Here is a 16,659-nt window from a genome sequence, read left to right as displayed (position 1 = left end):
CAAGAGAAGTGGCAGGTCTCTGTACAGACGCTCCTCACAGGAGCCAGAGCCCTTTCCCTTTCTCTCTGATGACATTTGCTTGGGGTGATGCTTACTTTGCAGGTCAGCTTCCCTGCCAGGATGTCCCAGCCCTAGCCCTCATTTCACAGGCACCAGTGTCCACCCCTCTTGGATGGAGCTCAGCTCCAGGCCAACAACTTTAAGTGACGGAGCTGTGGTTTGTGTAGTTGGTTGCTGTTAATGTACTCTCAGGAATAGAAAAATCTTCCCCATATTCCCTTGAGGGAGAGGCTCTACAGGAAATCTGGAGACAGCCCTTATGTTGATACACATAAAATATGCTTCTTAGGAATCCGTGTTGTGACCGTCAGATGAGCAGAGTCACGACTGAAAGCCTGAGCAATTTGACTGGCTCACCAACAGGATGTTTGTTCTCTGTGGATAGTCTAGACCTACCGAAGGCGACTACATCATTTGCTGAAAAGAAGTCCTTAGAGTTCATTTCTCATGCGTCATTTTAATTTACGAGAGCAGTGGATGCGCCTGGGCCCGACCTGGCATGTTTTCTGGGGGTTAAGTCTGGTCCAGGGCCTTTGGCTGTGGTGGAGGCTGCAGGCTTCCCATGAAGGGCCTCTCTTGTTAGAGCTTAATTACAGCATTTGCATCTTGAGTTGTTGACTATGGATTTTTTTAAACCAAGGACTCAGTGTGATTCACTTTTCAGTTTCTGATCCAGTAAGCAAATGACTTTTCCCAAGGAGTTGTTCAGTAAGGGAAAGCCATATATGTGATTCTTTTTTGCCTGGGGAACAACTAGTCTTCAGAACTTACAACGGCCCCATTCACTTCTGCAAGGATGGAAATACTCATTTGCTCCGTCCAGTAGGGCACCCTCTGGTCACACTGGCTGGTGCACCTGGGGAACTGAACATTTTATTTTGCTGAATTTAAATGTAACTGGCCACGTGTGGCTGGTAGCTACCATATTGGACACTGTGGGCTGGTAGCTACCATATTGGGCACTGTGGATTTAGAACATTTTTTAAAGACTGAAGACACTTCAGAATATATTTAAGGTACTTTGCAGGGTATCTTTCTATTTTTGGTCCTAACTTGATTTGAGAAGAGGCTTTTTTAAAAATTTGCATTCTTTTTTTATTGAAGTACAGTCAGTTTACAATGTTGTGTCAGTTTCTGGTGTACAGCATCATGTTTCAGTCCTACATGTACACACATATCTTCCTTTTCATATTCTTTATCATTATAGGCTATTACAAGACACTGGATACAGTTCCCTGTGCTGTACAGTAGGACCTTGTTTCCCTATTTTATATATAGTACTTTGCATCTGCTAGTCTCGAACTTGCAATTTATCCCTTCCCACCCTCTTTCCCACTGGTAACTATAAGCTTGTTTTCTATGTCTGTGAGTCTGTTTCTGTTTTGTAAATAAGTTCATTTGTGTCTCTTTTAGATTAGATACCTATGGTACAAGTGATATATGGTATTTTTCTTTCTCTTTCTGGCTTACTTCACTTAGAATGACGATCTCCATGTCCATCTATGTTGCTGCAAATGGCATTATTTCATTCCTTTTTATGGCTGAGTTGTATTCCATTGTATAAATATACCACATCTTCTTTATCCAGTCATCTGTCGATGGACATTTAGGTTGCTTCCTTGTCTTGGCTGTGTAAATAGTGCTGCTGTGAACATTGGGGTGCAAGTATATTTTAGAGCTAGAATTCCCTCTGGATATATGCCCAGGTGTAGGATTGCTGGATCACAGGGTAAGTCTATTTTCAATTTTCTGAGGAATCTCCGTACTGTTTTCCATAGTGGCTGCACCAAACTGCATTCCTGCCGGGAGAGTCGGAGGGTTATTAGTGATCATGGTGACGATGTTGTAGCCAACTGATGTAAGTGTGTCTCTGGGAAAAGTTCCACATCCCAGGAGTTTAGGTGTGGGGTAAATTGCATGTAACGTAGCATCAACTAAATCAAGACCATAGTGAAACAGTACCTCGCAATTTTTTTTTTTGTTAATGGAAAAACCACTTGGATATTAAAAGTGGTAGAGAAAAAACAAAGAACTTTAACGCTGTCTCTAAAAATCTGCAAAACTTCACCAGAAAATGTAAGAATTTAAAGTTGATTAGCTCAGTCAAACTTGACAGAAGCAGGAGCTGCCTCTGCTTTTGGCTCTTGCTGTTTCAGGAGACAGCATCTCCAAGTGAGTTGTCAGAAAAGCTGTCAGGTTTCCCTGGGGACCTTGCTGCAGCCGGGAACTATGTGCCTGATGGAGTCGGCATCAAATAAATTGGACTCATGAATATTAATAATTTCTTAAAAGTAAATACCTAGCAACTCTAAGTCTCTAGCCCTTTAAAATGGCGACATTCTGCTTTAACTGCGGTAAATGCTGTGAGGGTGTGTGTGTTCAGTTCACCAGCCCCATAAAGTGATCATTCAGAAAGAAAATTCCGACAAGTCATAAACTCAAGCTAAATCGAAACTATAAAAAAAATTTCAAATTTTAATGAGAAGTAGTGTGGCTTAAGGCTTTTCAATTATGACCACAGTGATCTCTTCAGACTCTCCTAGGAAGTTTGAAGTGCTCAGGTTTTCTTTTAAATTTTCCTGCCCCGACAGTGACACTGAAAAGAAGTCCTTGTTTCATTTGCGTTTGCCACCGCCACCTGGGGTGGTGCTTTTTGTTTTTAATGGAAAACATTTGAGAGAAGATGTGTGCCAAGCGTTTCTTCCATTTGCCCCTTCTGTGTCTATGCAAACTGATTCAGAACTGCAGTTTTAACTCTTTGGTCTCCGACCACCAGAGGTTCCCGGGGGGGGGGGGGGGGGTTCGGGCTCTGAGGATTAACCTCCTTGACGCTGCCGGTGGTGTGTTCGGTAAGCCACAGACACAGGAAACACAATTACTAGGTCATTAACAAGCACTTTTTTTTTTTTAAGAGAAGGGACAAAACGTCTGAAATTGCTCTGAGGAATGTTCCTTCTAATTTAAAAAAGTACTAGGAGCAGAACTAGGAGGAAGGTGAATTTGCATTGACGTGCAGGTGCTGGTTCTGGGTGACAAGCGTGGCGCGTGTGTGTGCCCTTGGGGGCAGAGCGGGGCGTTGCTCTGAGCTGAGGAGTTCAGTCCAAGGGAGGGGGACCCACCTAACATTTTAAAAAGGCAAACTCATCAACAGACATACAGAGGGCTGTGTAAATAAGGGGGGGCAGGAGCCGGCCCAAACTGGGGAAGGTAAAGCCAGGGAAAATGCGTTGGAGAGAAAGCACAGGGGAGGGAATGAGGCGTGAGACAGTCTTCCTTACAGGAAGTTGCCACAGTGTGGGGAGTGTTCTGCTCCGTGTTTGTACTGCAGGCTGAGAGTCGGTGTCCCAGGAGAGAGGGTCATTGTGCTAAGTGGATCTGTGGATGCCACATCCACAAGAAACCCCCTGAAATTGGTTTAATCCAGGGTTTTGCAAACTCAGTTGAGCGTGGAATCCTTGCAATACTGCACAGTCATTTCTGTTCCATGGTTCGAGGAGGGCTGTCTGCTGGAGGCGCGAGGGCCTGGACAGCTGGCTGGGGCCGGACTCTGGGAAGAAGCCTGTAGGCCGTGCTCTGCCAGTTTGCCTTCTCTGAAATGGGAAGAAAACACTGATTTTGCATGTAGCACAGGAATATTGAAGATAACAGGTAATGTTACTAGAATTTTTGAGTGGAAAGACGTGGCGTGGACCAGTAACGGCTATTGTGTAATGCCTGGTCTCGGTTATTTGGGGCGCCCCTGCTGTGTGAGTTAACGTGTAGCCTAGTTCAGGGTTTCTCTGCAGAGCAATTGCTGTGGGTCAGACTCCGCCCAGAGGCAGCAGAAGCCATCATGAGAAATGCTTGTCTTTCGCCTTTTAGTAGTGTTTCCCTTACGAGGTTCATGGTTTGGTTCTTCTGTTCTTTCACTTTGAACCGATCACATCATCTTCTTAAGAATTTCCATTTTATGGCTTGGAGTCTGGACTCCAGGGAAGCCTTGGGAACCGTCAGGTGTCTGAATGTGTGGGACCACGTGGCCCAGCTGCTGGCACGATGTGCAGACCGTTGTAGCTGGTTGAATGGCTGAATGGCCACTTCAGCAGACAGTTATTTGGCTTCCTTTAAAGATCCCCTAAATTGTATTACTTGAAAAACATACAAAATTTGCAAGTTTACCATATAGGCAGGTACATGTGGGGAGTTACTGATGTCCCGATGTCCGAAGCACAGAAACGAGCACACGTTCTGCTCCCCTGGCCAATAGGGGTGACTGCTCTGCTTTACCTGGTGAAGCCTTACTTTGGTCTTCCCACATTCTAGATAAATGACCAAGGACCTCCCCCCAACCCCCCATCACAGATTTACCCCTGTTTCCTGACAGCTTCCAATCCAGGGCAAAATCAGTCGTCCCCGAATCACCTAATAGAAACCAAATCTCTAACAAGCCCCTACAATGCCCGGCAGTTCCCATCACCTCTGGTCCCCCAGCTCCCCGAGCTGGCCCAGTCTGTCCTGGTGGCCTGCGGATGCAGCGTATGGATACCCATGTAAGAGTCAATGGTATTCTTATGTGGTCACTTTTGGTACTTGTGAAAAATTAAAGGCAGAAGGTGATATTATAGGAGGAAAGTCTATAAAGGAAGGTTAGTGGTCAAAACTGAATGAATGATCCATTTCAATAAAGGCAGCTTCACAAACGGTCTCCCCGACCAGGTTGTGGGACCCGGGTGGGGGCTTCAGCATCTGGGAAAACCAGTGTGTGTGTGTGTGTGTGGGGGCAGGTTGGCTGCCGCAGGGCGGTTCTCAGGAGCAGATGACCCTGGGAAACCCAGGGAGAAAATGACTTTCCAAAAGCGATAGATTGTGCTGATTACGACCAGAGCGGGTTTCAGCCTGCTGCCCAGGTCTGGAACTTGAGACCAGTTAAGATCAACAAGCATTTTGCGGTCAAGTTTCATTTAATTAGTTTGCTGCCAAGCCATGGTTTGGAGGCTGACTTGCACGCCAGGTGCCTTTCAACGGTCGCCCGTCTGAGCTGGGGAGAACCTATGGGGCCTGCTGCCTTGTCTGCAGCCCAGCGTGCTGCTAGACCCAGTGTCAGTGCCGGGGGGCTCACCCTGGGGCCCGCCCTCTGCACCGCTGGGCGGGGCTGCTTTGCAGCTGATGCACGAAGACAAACCCAAGCCCAAAAGGTGGTAGAAATAGGGAAGCAGTTTGGCAGGTTTTTCCCAAAAGCCAGAGAAAAGCATTTTTTAGTCCTTTATCAGTTTTTTTTTTTTAAAATTTAATGTAGGCTGACTTTTATTTTTCCAGGTCTCTTTTCTAGGAAACAGGCAGGGTCCTCTCAGGCACTAGCAAGCTCCCTTTGTGAGGCAAACGCAGCGCTTTCCTCACCAGCTGTATTATGTCATCGAATTAATAATGTTGTAAAGACTAGATCAGAAGTCAGGTTGGCAGCTGTGCCTTTGGGGAAATTTTTGGAAGAGTGACCTTCCATTTTTAATAAGCATGTTATTACATTTAGAATTAAGTTATGGAGAGCCAAGCTACCCTCTTGAATTTGCTATTAGCCATTTTTTCCCTTTTATTTTTAATGAACTAGAACCGGTCGAAGTCAGTTGTTGTTAACAGGGTGCGGGAAGAGAGGAGCTCAGTATTTTTACTGTCAGGCCCTTTATTTTAGACAAGTTTAACTCTTCCAAATGTTCAGCTTTTAAAAGTCTTCTGTGAAATACCCATTTCTCTTCTCCCCTCGTAGTTAACGTGGGTGGGAGAGCCCACGTTGACCCTTTCCCCACGTTTACGTCTCAGTGCCATCCTCTTGTTGGCGCTTTTTCTTCCCTAAAGCGGAACACACCCTGTTCATTGAAATCTTGCTGTGATTTTAAAATTCATGCGGAAAATAAATGGGCCGGAAAGTCCAGTGGTATATTCTGAAACAGCAGATCTGGGGAGAGGGCTTGACCCGTAAGTACCAGAGCCCAAGTCCCTGCGGCGATCCTTCAGAGCGTGGAGCGAGGGGCACAGAGTAACAAGCCGGGGGCAGTCGAGAAGCAGCCAGCCCGCCAGCTGGATCTATTCTAGTATCAAATCATACTCCCAAATAAGACGTAAGAGCTTTTTGTGAATGATGTTGGCATAAAAAACAGCAGCTTGGAGCCAAAAATCTAGATCCCGCACTATCAACTAAAACAGACCAACAAAGGATGCCCACGGGTTAGTGACGATGACAAATTGTCAGACCGCCGGACACGTCATAGAAAATAAAGAGACTGTGCTCAGATGTGAAGCAATAAACCAAGTCACACATCGAGTACTATTCCCTTATTAAACAAGGTAGTCAGGTAGTCTTTGGTTTCTGGCACCTAACATACCCGCTTAGTAAAAGCCCACACATTTGCTCAGGTAGCTTAATGAACGCTGTACACGAGGGGCCGCTGTCTGAGCTAGCCTGTGAGGGTGCGCAAGAAAAGAGACAAACGCTTTAAAATGTGCTCGGGTGATTACATGGTGGGTAATTTAAGACCCCCCCCCCCCCAGCTGTGCATATTTTTTTAGCAAATTGGGAGAGAGAGTAAACTTAACAATATATGATTATACATGCCTTTTAGCTTGTTAGGTCTTTGGCAGCTGGAGGTGGGGTACTTGTAGTGTATTTCTCAGGTTGATGATTAGGACAGGATTTGCTGAGGGCTGACCACATGCTCAGTGGTTTTAAAATGATCACCGTTGCTTGCAGCAACTGTATGAAGTGTATTGCATTTCTGAATTTACGTTTACAATAAATCCGTAAGCAGAGCTGATTTGTGTCTGTGCAGGCACTGGGGTCTGAGGAAGACAGTTAAATGGTGTGAATGTGTGATATTTAGATTCCTCTCCTGGACTGTAAGTGTGCAACTGTCTTTAGGCTGCAAATGTCCCTTGAAACTATTAGCTGGGGGATCTAAGAAGATGCCCTTGAAAAGCTTAAAGAAACCTGGGTCTGCCGAAGGGTCTTCTGGGACCTGGAACATTTGGCTGCAGCATCCTGTTACAATGCAGAAGAAAGCCCTTGTATGTAGGTATCAGCTCATTTCCAAGCACCATGTTGGAGAACTGATGGCAGCAGCGCACATACAAAGGAAAGAGATCAGAGCAGGTCAGAGCGAGGGGGTGCACGTTTCACCACCCGCCCTGCCTGTGCTCCGTGCTGGGATCATCAGCGGTCACCCCAGTGAACAGGTTCCAGCTCCGGAATGGGATGCGGTGGCTCCGTCTGCCCTGCTGAGAAAAGCGAGGCTCGGAGAAGGTGAGTGTCTCAGCCAGGATCACACACGCAGTTGATGGCAGGTGCACATCATTCCGTCTGGAGTGACTCCAAAGTTGGTGAAGCCCCCAAATGTGCAAGTTTAATAAAATTCAACTAATGCATCTACAAGTGAGTTCAGTGCTACCGTGACTTCTGCGTCAGTATTTTTTTTTTACTGAAGTACAGTTGATGTATAATATTACACAAGTTACAGGTGGACGATACAGTGATTCACGGGTTTTAAAGGTCATACTCCACTTGTAGTTATTATAAAATATTGGCTATATTCCCTGTGTTGTACAATATACACTTTGTAGCTTATTTTATATTTTAGTAGTTGGTACCTCTGACTCCCCTCCCCCTATGTTGCTCCTCCCCCACTTCCCTCCCCCACCCCATAACCACTAGCTTTTTCTCTGTATCTGTGAATCTGCTGCTTCTTTGTTATATTTTCTAGTTTGTTGTATTTCTTAGATTCCATATACAAGTGATATCATATAGTATTTGTCTTTCTCTGACGTATTTCACTTAGCATAATACCCTCCAAGTCCATCCACATTGTTGCAAATGGCAAAATTTTGTTCTTTTTTATGGCTGAGTAGTATTCTGTTGTGTATATGTATACCACATCTTTTTTATCCATTCATCTGTTAATGGACACTTAGGTTTCTTCCATACCGTGGTCATTGTAAATAATGCTGCTATGAACATTAGAGTGCATGTTTACATTTTCAAATTAGTGTTTTGCAGCTTTTTTGGATGTATACCCAGGGGTGGAATTGCTGGGCCATATGGTACTTTTCTTCTTTTCTTTTCTTTCTTTCTTTTTTTTTTTTAGGAACCTCCATACTGTTTTCCACAGCGGCTGCACCAATTTACATTCCCACCAACAGTGCACGAGGGTTTCCTTTTCTCCACTTCCTTGCCAACATTTGTTATTTGTGTTCTTTTCGTTAATAGCTGTTCTGACATGTGTGAGGTGATATCTCATTATGGTTTGATTTACATTTCCCTGATAGTGATGTTGGGCATCTTTTCATGTGCCTGTTGGCTATCTGCATACCCTCTTCGAAAAAATGTCTAGTCAGGTCTTCTGTCCATTTTTCAATCTGTTTGTTTTTTTTTTGACGTTGAGTTGTATGAGCTGTTTAAGATTTTGGTCATATCATTTGCAAATATCTTCTCAATTTCAGTAGATTCTCTTTTCATTTTGTCAATGGTTTCCTTTGCTGTGCAAAAACTTTTAAGTTTACTTAGGTCCAATTTGTTTATTTTTGCTTTTATTTCCTTTTCTATGGGAGATGGGTCCAAAAAAAATTGCTATGATTTATGTCAAAGCATATTCTGCCTATGTTTTCCTATAGGAATTTTATGGTTTCCAGTCTTACATTTAGATCTTTAATCCATTTTGAGTTTATTTTTGTATATGATGTTAGACAGTGTTCTAATTTCATTCTTTTACATGTTGGGGACCAGTTTTCCCAGCACTTATTGAAGAGACTGTCTTTTCTCCATTGTATATTCTTGCCTCTTTAGTCATGGATTAATTGACCATAAATGCATGGGTTTATTTCTGAACTTTCTATCCTGTTGCATTGATCTGTGTGTCTGTTTTTGTGCCCGTACCATACTGTTTTGATGATGGTAGCCTTGTAGTATAGTCTGAAGTCAGAGAGTGTGATTCCTCCATCTCCATTCTTCTTTCTCAAGATTGTTTTGGCTATTCGGGATCTTTTGTGTTTCCATACAGATTTTAAAATTACTTGTTCTCGTTCTGTGAAAAATGCCAATACAAATTGAAGACTAAAAACCATATATATGTTTTTCTGTAACCCTAACCCTAAACCCTAACTTTGGCAACCATCAGCCTGTTCTCTTCATCTGTGATCTTAGGTTTTTGTTTTCAGATTCCACGTGTGAGATAGTACTATATTTGTCTTTCTCTGTGTGACTTATTTTACTTCATGTAATGCCCTCAAGATCCATCTATGTCTTCACAAATGGCAGGATTTTATTCCTTTTTATGGCTGAGCAGTATTCCCCTGTCCATCTTCTTTATTCATTCATCCACTGATGGACACTTAGATTGATTCCATTTCTTGGCTATTGTGAATAATGCTGCAGGGAGCACAGAGATGCAGGTATCTTTTCAAGGTAGTGTTTTCATTTTCTTCAGATAATGAAATAATACCCTTGGGTACCTTTTTGACTTCCTCCTTGCTATGGTCAGGATGTTTGTATCACCCAAATTCATATGTTGAAATTTTAATTCCTAAGGCGATGGTATTAGAAGGTGGGGCCTTTGGAAGGTGGGTAGCTTGGATTAATGATCATATAAAAGAGGCCCCACGGTGCTCCCTGACCCCTGCACCATGTGAGGACATAGGAGACCTCTGCAACCTGAAAGAAGGCCCCCACCCAACAAGGCTGGAGCCCTGATCTTGGACTTCCAGCCTCCAGAACTATGAGAAATAAATTTCTGTGGTTTATAAGCCACCCAGTCTGTGGTATCTTGTTACAGCAGCCTGAACAGACTGAGACACTCCTCATTTCCTGTTCTGTGTACTTTTTATTTACTTAGTGGTTACCATGGGGATTACAATTAACATCATAAATTTAGAACAATGTAGTTTGAGTTGACACCAGTTTAGCTTCGACAGCGTACAAAAGTTCCGATAGCCCTGTGTCCCCCTACCTCCAACTTTGTGTTGTTACTGTCACAAATTTCACCTTTGGACATTGTGTGCCTGTTAACTTAGATTTATAATTATTATTTTATGCCTTTTTCTTTTACATCATAAAGGCAACAAAAAAGAAGGGTTGCAAACCCAAAATACAATACGGGATTTTCTATTTCCCTGTGCAGTGACCTTCCCTGGAGTTCTTTTATTTCTTAGTTGTGTCCTTTCGTGTCAGGCAGATGGATGCATTTCTCTTTAGAATTTCTTGTAGGGCAGGTCTAGGGATGAATTCAAATTTTGTTTATCTGGGAATGTTTTGATTTTTTCCTTCGTTTTTGAATGTAGTTTTGCCAAATGTAGGATTCTTGGTCAGTAGGTTTTTTTTTTTCCCAACACTTTTAAATAGTTCATCCCCCTGCCTTCTGGTGTCCATGATTTCTGATGAGAAGTTGGCAGCGAATTTTATTGATGATCCCCTGTACCTGGGGAGTCACTTCTCTCTTGCTGTTTTCAGTAATCTTTGCCTTTGTCTTTCAGTGGTTTTATTATAATGTGTCTCAGTGTAGATCTCTGGGTTTATCCTTCTTGGAGTTTGTTGACCTTTACAAATGTGTAGATTCACGTCTTATACCAAGTCTGGGATTTGGGGGCCATCATTTCTCCAAACATTCTGCTCCTTTGTCTCTCTCCTTTCCTCCTGAGGCTACCTTACGCGTGTGTAGGCATGCTCAAAGGTGTCCTGCAGGTCCCTCTGGCTCTTTTTATTTTTATTCTTTTTTCCTTTCTGTTCACCAGTCTATAATTTCAATTGTTCTATCTTCAAGATTGCTGAATCTTCTTTCTGCTTCTTCATATCTGCTCTTAAACCTCTGCAGTGATTTTTTCATTTCAACCGTTATACTTTCCAGCGCCGGAATTTCTATTTGGTTCCTTTCATAATTTCTGTTTCTCGATATTCTCCATTTTGTTGTACATCATCTTCCTAATTTCCTCTGCTTCTTTGTCCATATTTCCTTTAGCTCTTTGACCATGTGTAAGATGGTTGATTTAAAGTCTTTGTCTGGTAAGTCCATTTTTTGAGCTTCCTCAGGGATGATTTCTTTCCATTTATTTTTTCCCTTTGAATGGGACTTATTTACCTGTTTCTTTGTATGCCTTCTAATTCTGGAGCAGGGGACGGACTGGTTAGTTTAAGTATTATAATGTGATAACTCCGGGAATCAGATTCTTCTTCTAACCAGGCTTTTTGTTGACTGTTCAGAGCTGCCATTTGTTTAGTGACTTTTCCAAACTGTTCTTTACGGAGAGCGTATTCCTTGTCCCATGTTGCTACCGAAGTGTCCATTCTGTTGGTGTTGGTTACTGAAGTCTCTGCTGTGTTTTCTTAGTGGTCATCGGTGAGCTGACAGATTTCCTTAAATACTTGGAGCCAAAAACAAAAACAAAACCCTTCGTCTGCCTTTGCAGCTTAGCTGTGAGCCGGGGGTGAAGGCAGGCACCTGCACTGTGCTCTGGCCTTTGTCTCCAGTTTGTGCAGAGTTGACAGGCTCTCCAGTGCTGCAGGCCTAGGGTCCTCTGGGAACTTCTCTGGGCACGTGTCTTTCCTGGGTGTGCACGATGCACTCTAGCGTTCATGGTACGTGTGGTGGCCCTTCCAAGCCCCATTCCCTTAAGAAGCTTCCTCCCCAGCCTTTTCATTCCAGGCTTTTGGGTCTGCACGCTGCTTGCCCCAGATAGTGAATGTCTTTAATCTTTCAACAGATGCCACCACCACTTGGAAAATCATTCCAGCCCAAGGAAGTAGGGGTGAAACAAAGGTCAACCTCTGTGCCCATCCTTGTGAGAAACACCAGACAGGTCAAAAGGCACAACCATCGCATTTTAAGAATAAGGTCTATGTTAGCTCCCGGCACCAGCAAGGCAGGCTAGGAATGTGTGCTACCACCCTTGTGGCCACCGCATGGCACTGCGGAATGGGGGCCTGTAGGCAAGGAAACAGGAAGGCTACGGCGCTTCCTTAACGAAATTCACCCACCATCTTTGTCATCACTAAGCACACCCCTGGTCACTGCAGCTGTTTAACTAAATCTTGGAGTTGATTGTGTCAGTATTTGTCAGCTTAATCATTGCTTCAGTGGAGGGACCAATTCTCTGAGCACCCTATTCCATTTTCCAGGATGTTACTTTCTTTTTTGGTCATTATTTAAATTTAAGACAATTTTTAGAGCAGTTTATGGTTCACAGCAAAGTTATTGGGAAGGTACAGAGATTTCCCATCTTCCTACCTGTACACACGCACAGCCTCCCTCACGATCAACGTCCCTCACCAGGTGGTACATTCGTTACAACTGATTATCCCCCAAAGTCCATTGTTTACCTTAGGGCTCACCTGTGAGTTTGCACAAGCAGCAGTGACAGGTGTCCACCGTTGCCGTTCCATGCAGCTTAGTCTCCCTGCCCTCCAGATCCTTGGTGCTCTGCCTGCTTATCTCAGCCTCTCCCCCACAGCCTTTGGCAAATGCTGCTTTTATTTTTGACTGTCTCCATAGTTTTGCCTTTCCCAGATGTCACAGACTTGGAATTGTACAGCACGTAGCCTTTTCGGATAAGCTGCTTTCACTTAGCAATATGCATTTAAGGTTCCTCCTTGTCGTTTCATGGCTGATAGCTCATTTTTTTCATGAACAATTGGGTTTATTCCGACAGTCGGTTTGAAACTCTTGCAAGAGAACTACAGTAATTATATCAGGAACAAGATAATTTCCTACACTGTATCGAATATATAAAAGTTCCTTTTGCATTTCAACACTGATCAACAAGCAGATTCAGTCCACAGTTGCTTCCATCTCTCTGCTGAGTCAACCCAAGCTGCTTCTTCAGAGATCCTGGCATCTCAGGTGGAGGAGGGCGAGGAAGCCTGAAGGAGACCTTCACAGGGTCGTAGGTGAACCACTGCAGTGGAGTCAGAGTGTCGATCAAGATGACGCGGGCAGAGTCCCTCCACGTACCTCTAAATCCAAGTCTCTGGAGGACCTGAGAAGCCCTGCTACCCTTCTCTTTATCCAACACAGACACCAGAGAATCAGCAGGTGAGGAACAATGGCACAGAAGACTCCAGCTACGTAACCTGCCACAAATGGGACTAGCAGCTGCTCTGCCTTTGAACGTTCACTTTGGGGCTTGGGAACCACAAACGTGCCTGATGCTTCCACGGTACATTCAGAGCAGGTGAACTTCATCATGATGTATGGTATCTGTGTCACCCAGAGAGAAGCAACCCCTCGTAGAATGCCTTTAAATTCTCTTCCTTACACGTTTTGGGAGCTGCCTCCCTTGAAGTGTTGGCGTAACCTGGTTGGGTCTGAATTCAAACCTTAGTAGCTTCCATAGGAGCCAGGTGACAGCTCATTCTTTTGTGTGTGCTGAATTACCTTCCATTGTCTGGATGTACCATAGTTTATTTATTATTTATTCACTCACCTACTGAAGGACACCTTAGTTGCTTCCAAGTTTCAGTAATTGTGAATAAAGCTGCTATAAACATCCATGTGCAGGTTTTTAGCTGCTTTGGGTAAACACCACAGGGTGAGGTTTCTGGAGGATACAGGAGAGTGTGTTTAGTTGTGGAAGAAGCTTCCAGACTGTCTCCAGAGTGGCTGTGCCATCTGCATTCCCACCAGCAACAAGGGAGAGTTCCGGTTGCTTCACATCCTCACCAGCGTTTGATGCTGTCAGTGTCCGGGGTTTTGGCTGTTCTAATGGGTGTAGGTAATTACTTTTTGAAGGAAGAGATTCCCACTTTGTTGAAATCTGAGTAGTAACGTTTCATGTAATCATGCTGTTACTCTGGGCGCCTTTCAGAGCCTGGGAATGGCTCCCTGCGGGGGGTGGGGGTTACTGAAGCGGCTGCTCTGCACAGCAGCCTCTCGCCCCACTGTCGGGGCCGCTTGGCGTGTGTGTTCAGTCTGGGCCGAAGTGTTCTCTTCTCCCCGCTCTCCTGGCTGCCTTCTTAGCTGACTGTCCCTGGGCCTTCCACCTGTGTTGTCACGGTGGCTTCCTACCCCTTGCCCCCCGTCCTCATCTGCTGTTCAGTGTTTCTGTCTGTCTCATGTTTTTAAAGCATTTTGTTGATCTAATCACTCAAAAAATATCATCTTAGTAACTTCAAAATGAAGTCTCAGCTTCTGGGGCCCCCCTTCAAGACGCCCCAGTAATCCAGCCTGGTGGTCTTTGCCCAGCAGTTCCCATCAGGTCCCTTTGTGTTCACACTATGCCAGTCTGCGTTCCTGGTGGAGAATCTGAGGGTCCCCGTTCTGTAGTCTCCTTTACTCCAGTTTCCCCTCCCTTGCCTTCTTTTCTTCCTGTGTCTCTCGTTGACTTCTCCCTCCAAATCTGGCCCAGGTATCAAATCTTCCAGTTGTGGGTGATTAGGAAAGCTTTGTCAAAGTAATATCTACTTTAAAAAAAAGATTCCTTATCACTTACCTTTACAGCTCTTGGCTGTTAATGTTTTAGTGCCTCGGATGGAAGTCGTTTTTGGCAGGCACGCTGTCTCTTCCCTTAGACCGTGACACACGTGAGGACAGCATAGCCCGGTTATTCTACATTCCTGATTTCTTGACACAGCGCCCTGCTGTCTTACATGTTCACTAGCGTTTGTCACGTGAATGAGTGATTAGGTCTAGCTGCATAAAGCGAAACTGCTTCCGGGAGGAAGTTTTAACCCCTTTTCTATGGGGGCGGTGAAGCCAGTACAGACACAAGTGTGACTTTAAATTTAAATAAATTTACCAGGTGGACCGAAGAGCCCTTAGCTTGATTCCGTTCGACTTCCTGAGAATAAACGGGTGGCAACAGCCTGTGTCTTAGGAGGTTTTCCTGCGGACACCTTCATTTAAAGCCTGTAGATGCCCTTGCGGTCCAGCTCTGGGCTTGGATGCTCTGTTTGTCTAAAGGCTTTGCCTGGAGTCACAGCGTGATGCTTTTCCAACTCAATGCAAGGGCTTGGTCCCATGTGTGGAATCGTGGTGCTGTTCCCTTGTCCGTTTCGTAGCTGGAGATTTTATTTATTTCCTTTCTAATTCATGGTTCTGTATATCATACCCTCTAGCCTTTCGAAAGGGACAGAGGAGCAGGGTGCAGCCTTGTCCAGTGAGGACCCACCAGCGAGCGTCCACCTCAGGGGGGTACCGGCTCGGAGCTAATGTCCACCTGTCTGTCTCCCATCTCTTCCTTTGCCTGTCTCTCTGTACACCTTTGTCCTGTTTGAAGGCAGCAGGTTTTTCCTACAGGGACCATACAAGATGCCCAAGGAAATTCCAGCTCCATCTCAGCTTGTCCTTACAGATGCCCCAGCGCATCCCAGGCCTTCTGAGCCCAGGCCGCAGCATCGTCAGCGCCCCTGCAGCCTCTTGCGGCGTCACCCCACGTGCGGCGGGCCTGGCGGACCCCGTCCCTTCCTTTCAGGGGCTGGAACTGTGGGTGGGGAGATAATCTTTCCTCACACATTTGGTAAAGAAGTCAAATCCCAAACTATAAGGATTTCAGTTTTTAAATGTGTACTTTCTTTAAAAAAAAAAAAAGACTCTATATTTTCTTCACTTCCAGACTTCTAATTCTGGACTGCATTTATTTACTTTTTTCATTCTCTGCATTTGTTTGTCAGTGATGTTTCTGGAACTGCCTCCACCGGTTGCCAGGCTGGCCAGTTTACTTCTCTGAGTGCAGATGCATTTGACCCTGGGACGGGGTCAAAATCTGTGCCACTAGGGCCCCGTTCTGCTTTTGGAGCTAATATATTCAATCTGATTTCCCTTGCATATGATAGCTATTAAGACATTTCAAGACTGTGAACATACTTATTTAAGCCCGGAAGAGCCTGGGTCCCAGAGGAAGGAGGCAGCAATTAGGGAGCGGGAGGGGGTAGGAGGGGGCAGGCTCGGGTTTGGGAGGCTTTGGGAGACGCAAATAGTATAAGGATTGTGGAAGAGAGGAAAGGGGCAGAGCAGAGACAAAAGTCTTGATTTTCTGGCCAGTAGTCCCTGAAAATAATCTCTCCAGCTCGTCTTCAGAACGAACATCTGTGTCATTTCTTAGTTCCCTCGCGAGCGCGTCTGTGCATTCAGGCCCTGCCTGCAGCTCTCAGGCGCACTGTCCCCACCGCCCTGTGAGGGTCTTACCTGTGAGCACGGACGGCCTCCTGTAGCTGTGCCGGGGACTCCGCTTGCCGAGTCCTGTCTCGCTTCAGGAGAATCAGGATCGATGACCCGTGGCGAGGCCAGCTGCTGTGACTGGAAAGCAGTGGCTCTGATTTCTGTGCACCACACAGGAAATTGAGCCTCATTACTCTCCTCCTGTCATGTGTAATACCGATGTAATTGTAGGAATCGAAGGAAAAAATACTTCAACCAATGTGGTACTAAAACCGTACGAGCTTACTGACTAATTCATCTTAATCTTGTGACATTTTACAAACTGACACTTCCACTGCCTGTGCACCCTGCCCTGCTCCTCTAGGAAGCTCGATTTCTTACCCCAAACACAAGTGTGGTCATGGTCCTCCATGTTCCCTACCCAGACAGCTCCTGGTCACGTGGGGAAAGCAGTTAGGCTTATAAAGGATGATTCACAACAATGGAGGAAAAGAAA

The 16,659-nt window shown here is 45.0% G+C and overlaps 1 protein-coding gene and 1 pseudogene across 2 annotated transcripts in view; one reads left to right on the top strand and one right to left on the bottom strand.

Moving 5' to 3' along the window:
* ATP8A2 (ATPase phospholipid transporting 8A2) overlaps window positions 1–16,659 on the top strand; it is a 417,266-nt gene that overhangs the window by 135,782 nt on the left and 264,825 nt on the right. The gene's annotated exons all lie outside the window — the stretch shown is intronic.
* LOC135322752 (solute carrier family 25 member 3-like) lies at window positions 12,814–13,420 on the bottom strand (annotated as a pseudogene).

Source organism: Camelus dromedarius, chromosome 13 (genome assembly GCF_036321535.1).
Source record: "Camelus dromedarius isolate mCamDro1 chromosome 13, mCamDro1.pat, whole genome shotgun sequence".
Classification (NCBI taxonomy): Eukaryota; Metazoa; Chordata; class Mammalia; order Artiodactyla; family Camelidae; genus Camelus; species Camelus dromedarius.
The sequence above is the reverse complement of the archived record's forward strand: the minus strand, read 5'-3'. Positions and strand labels throughout refer to the sequence as shown.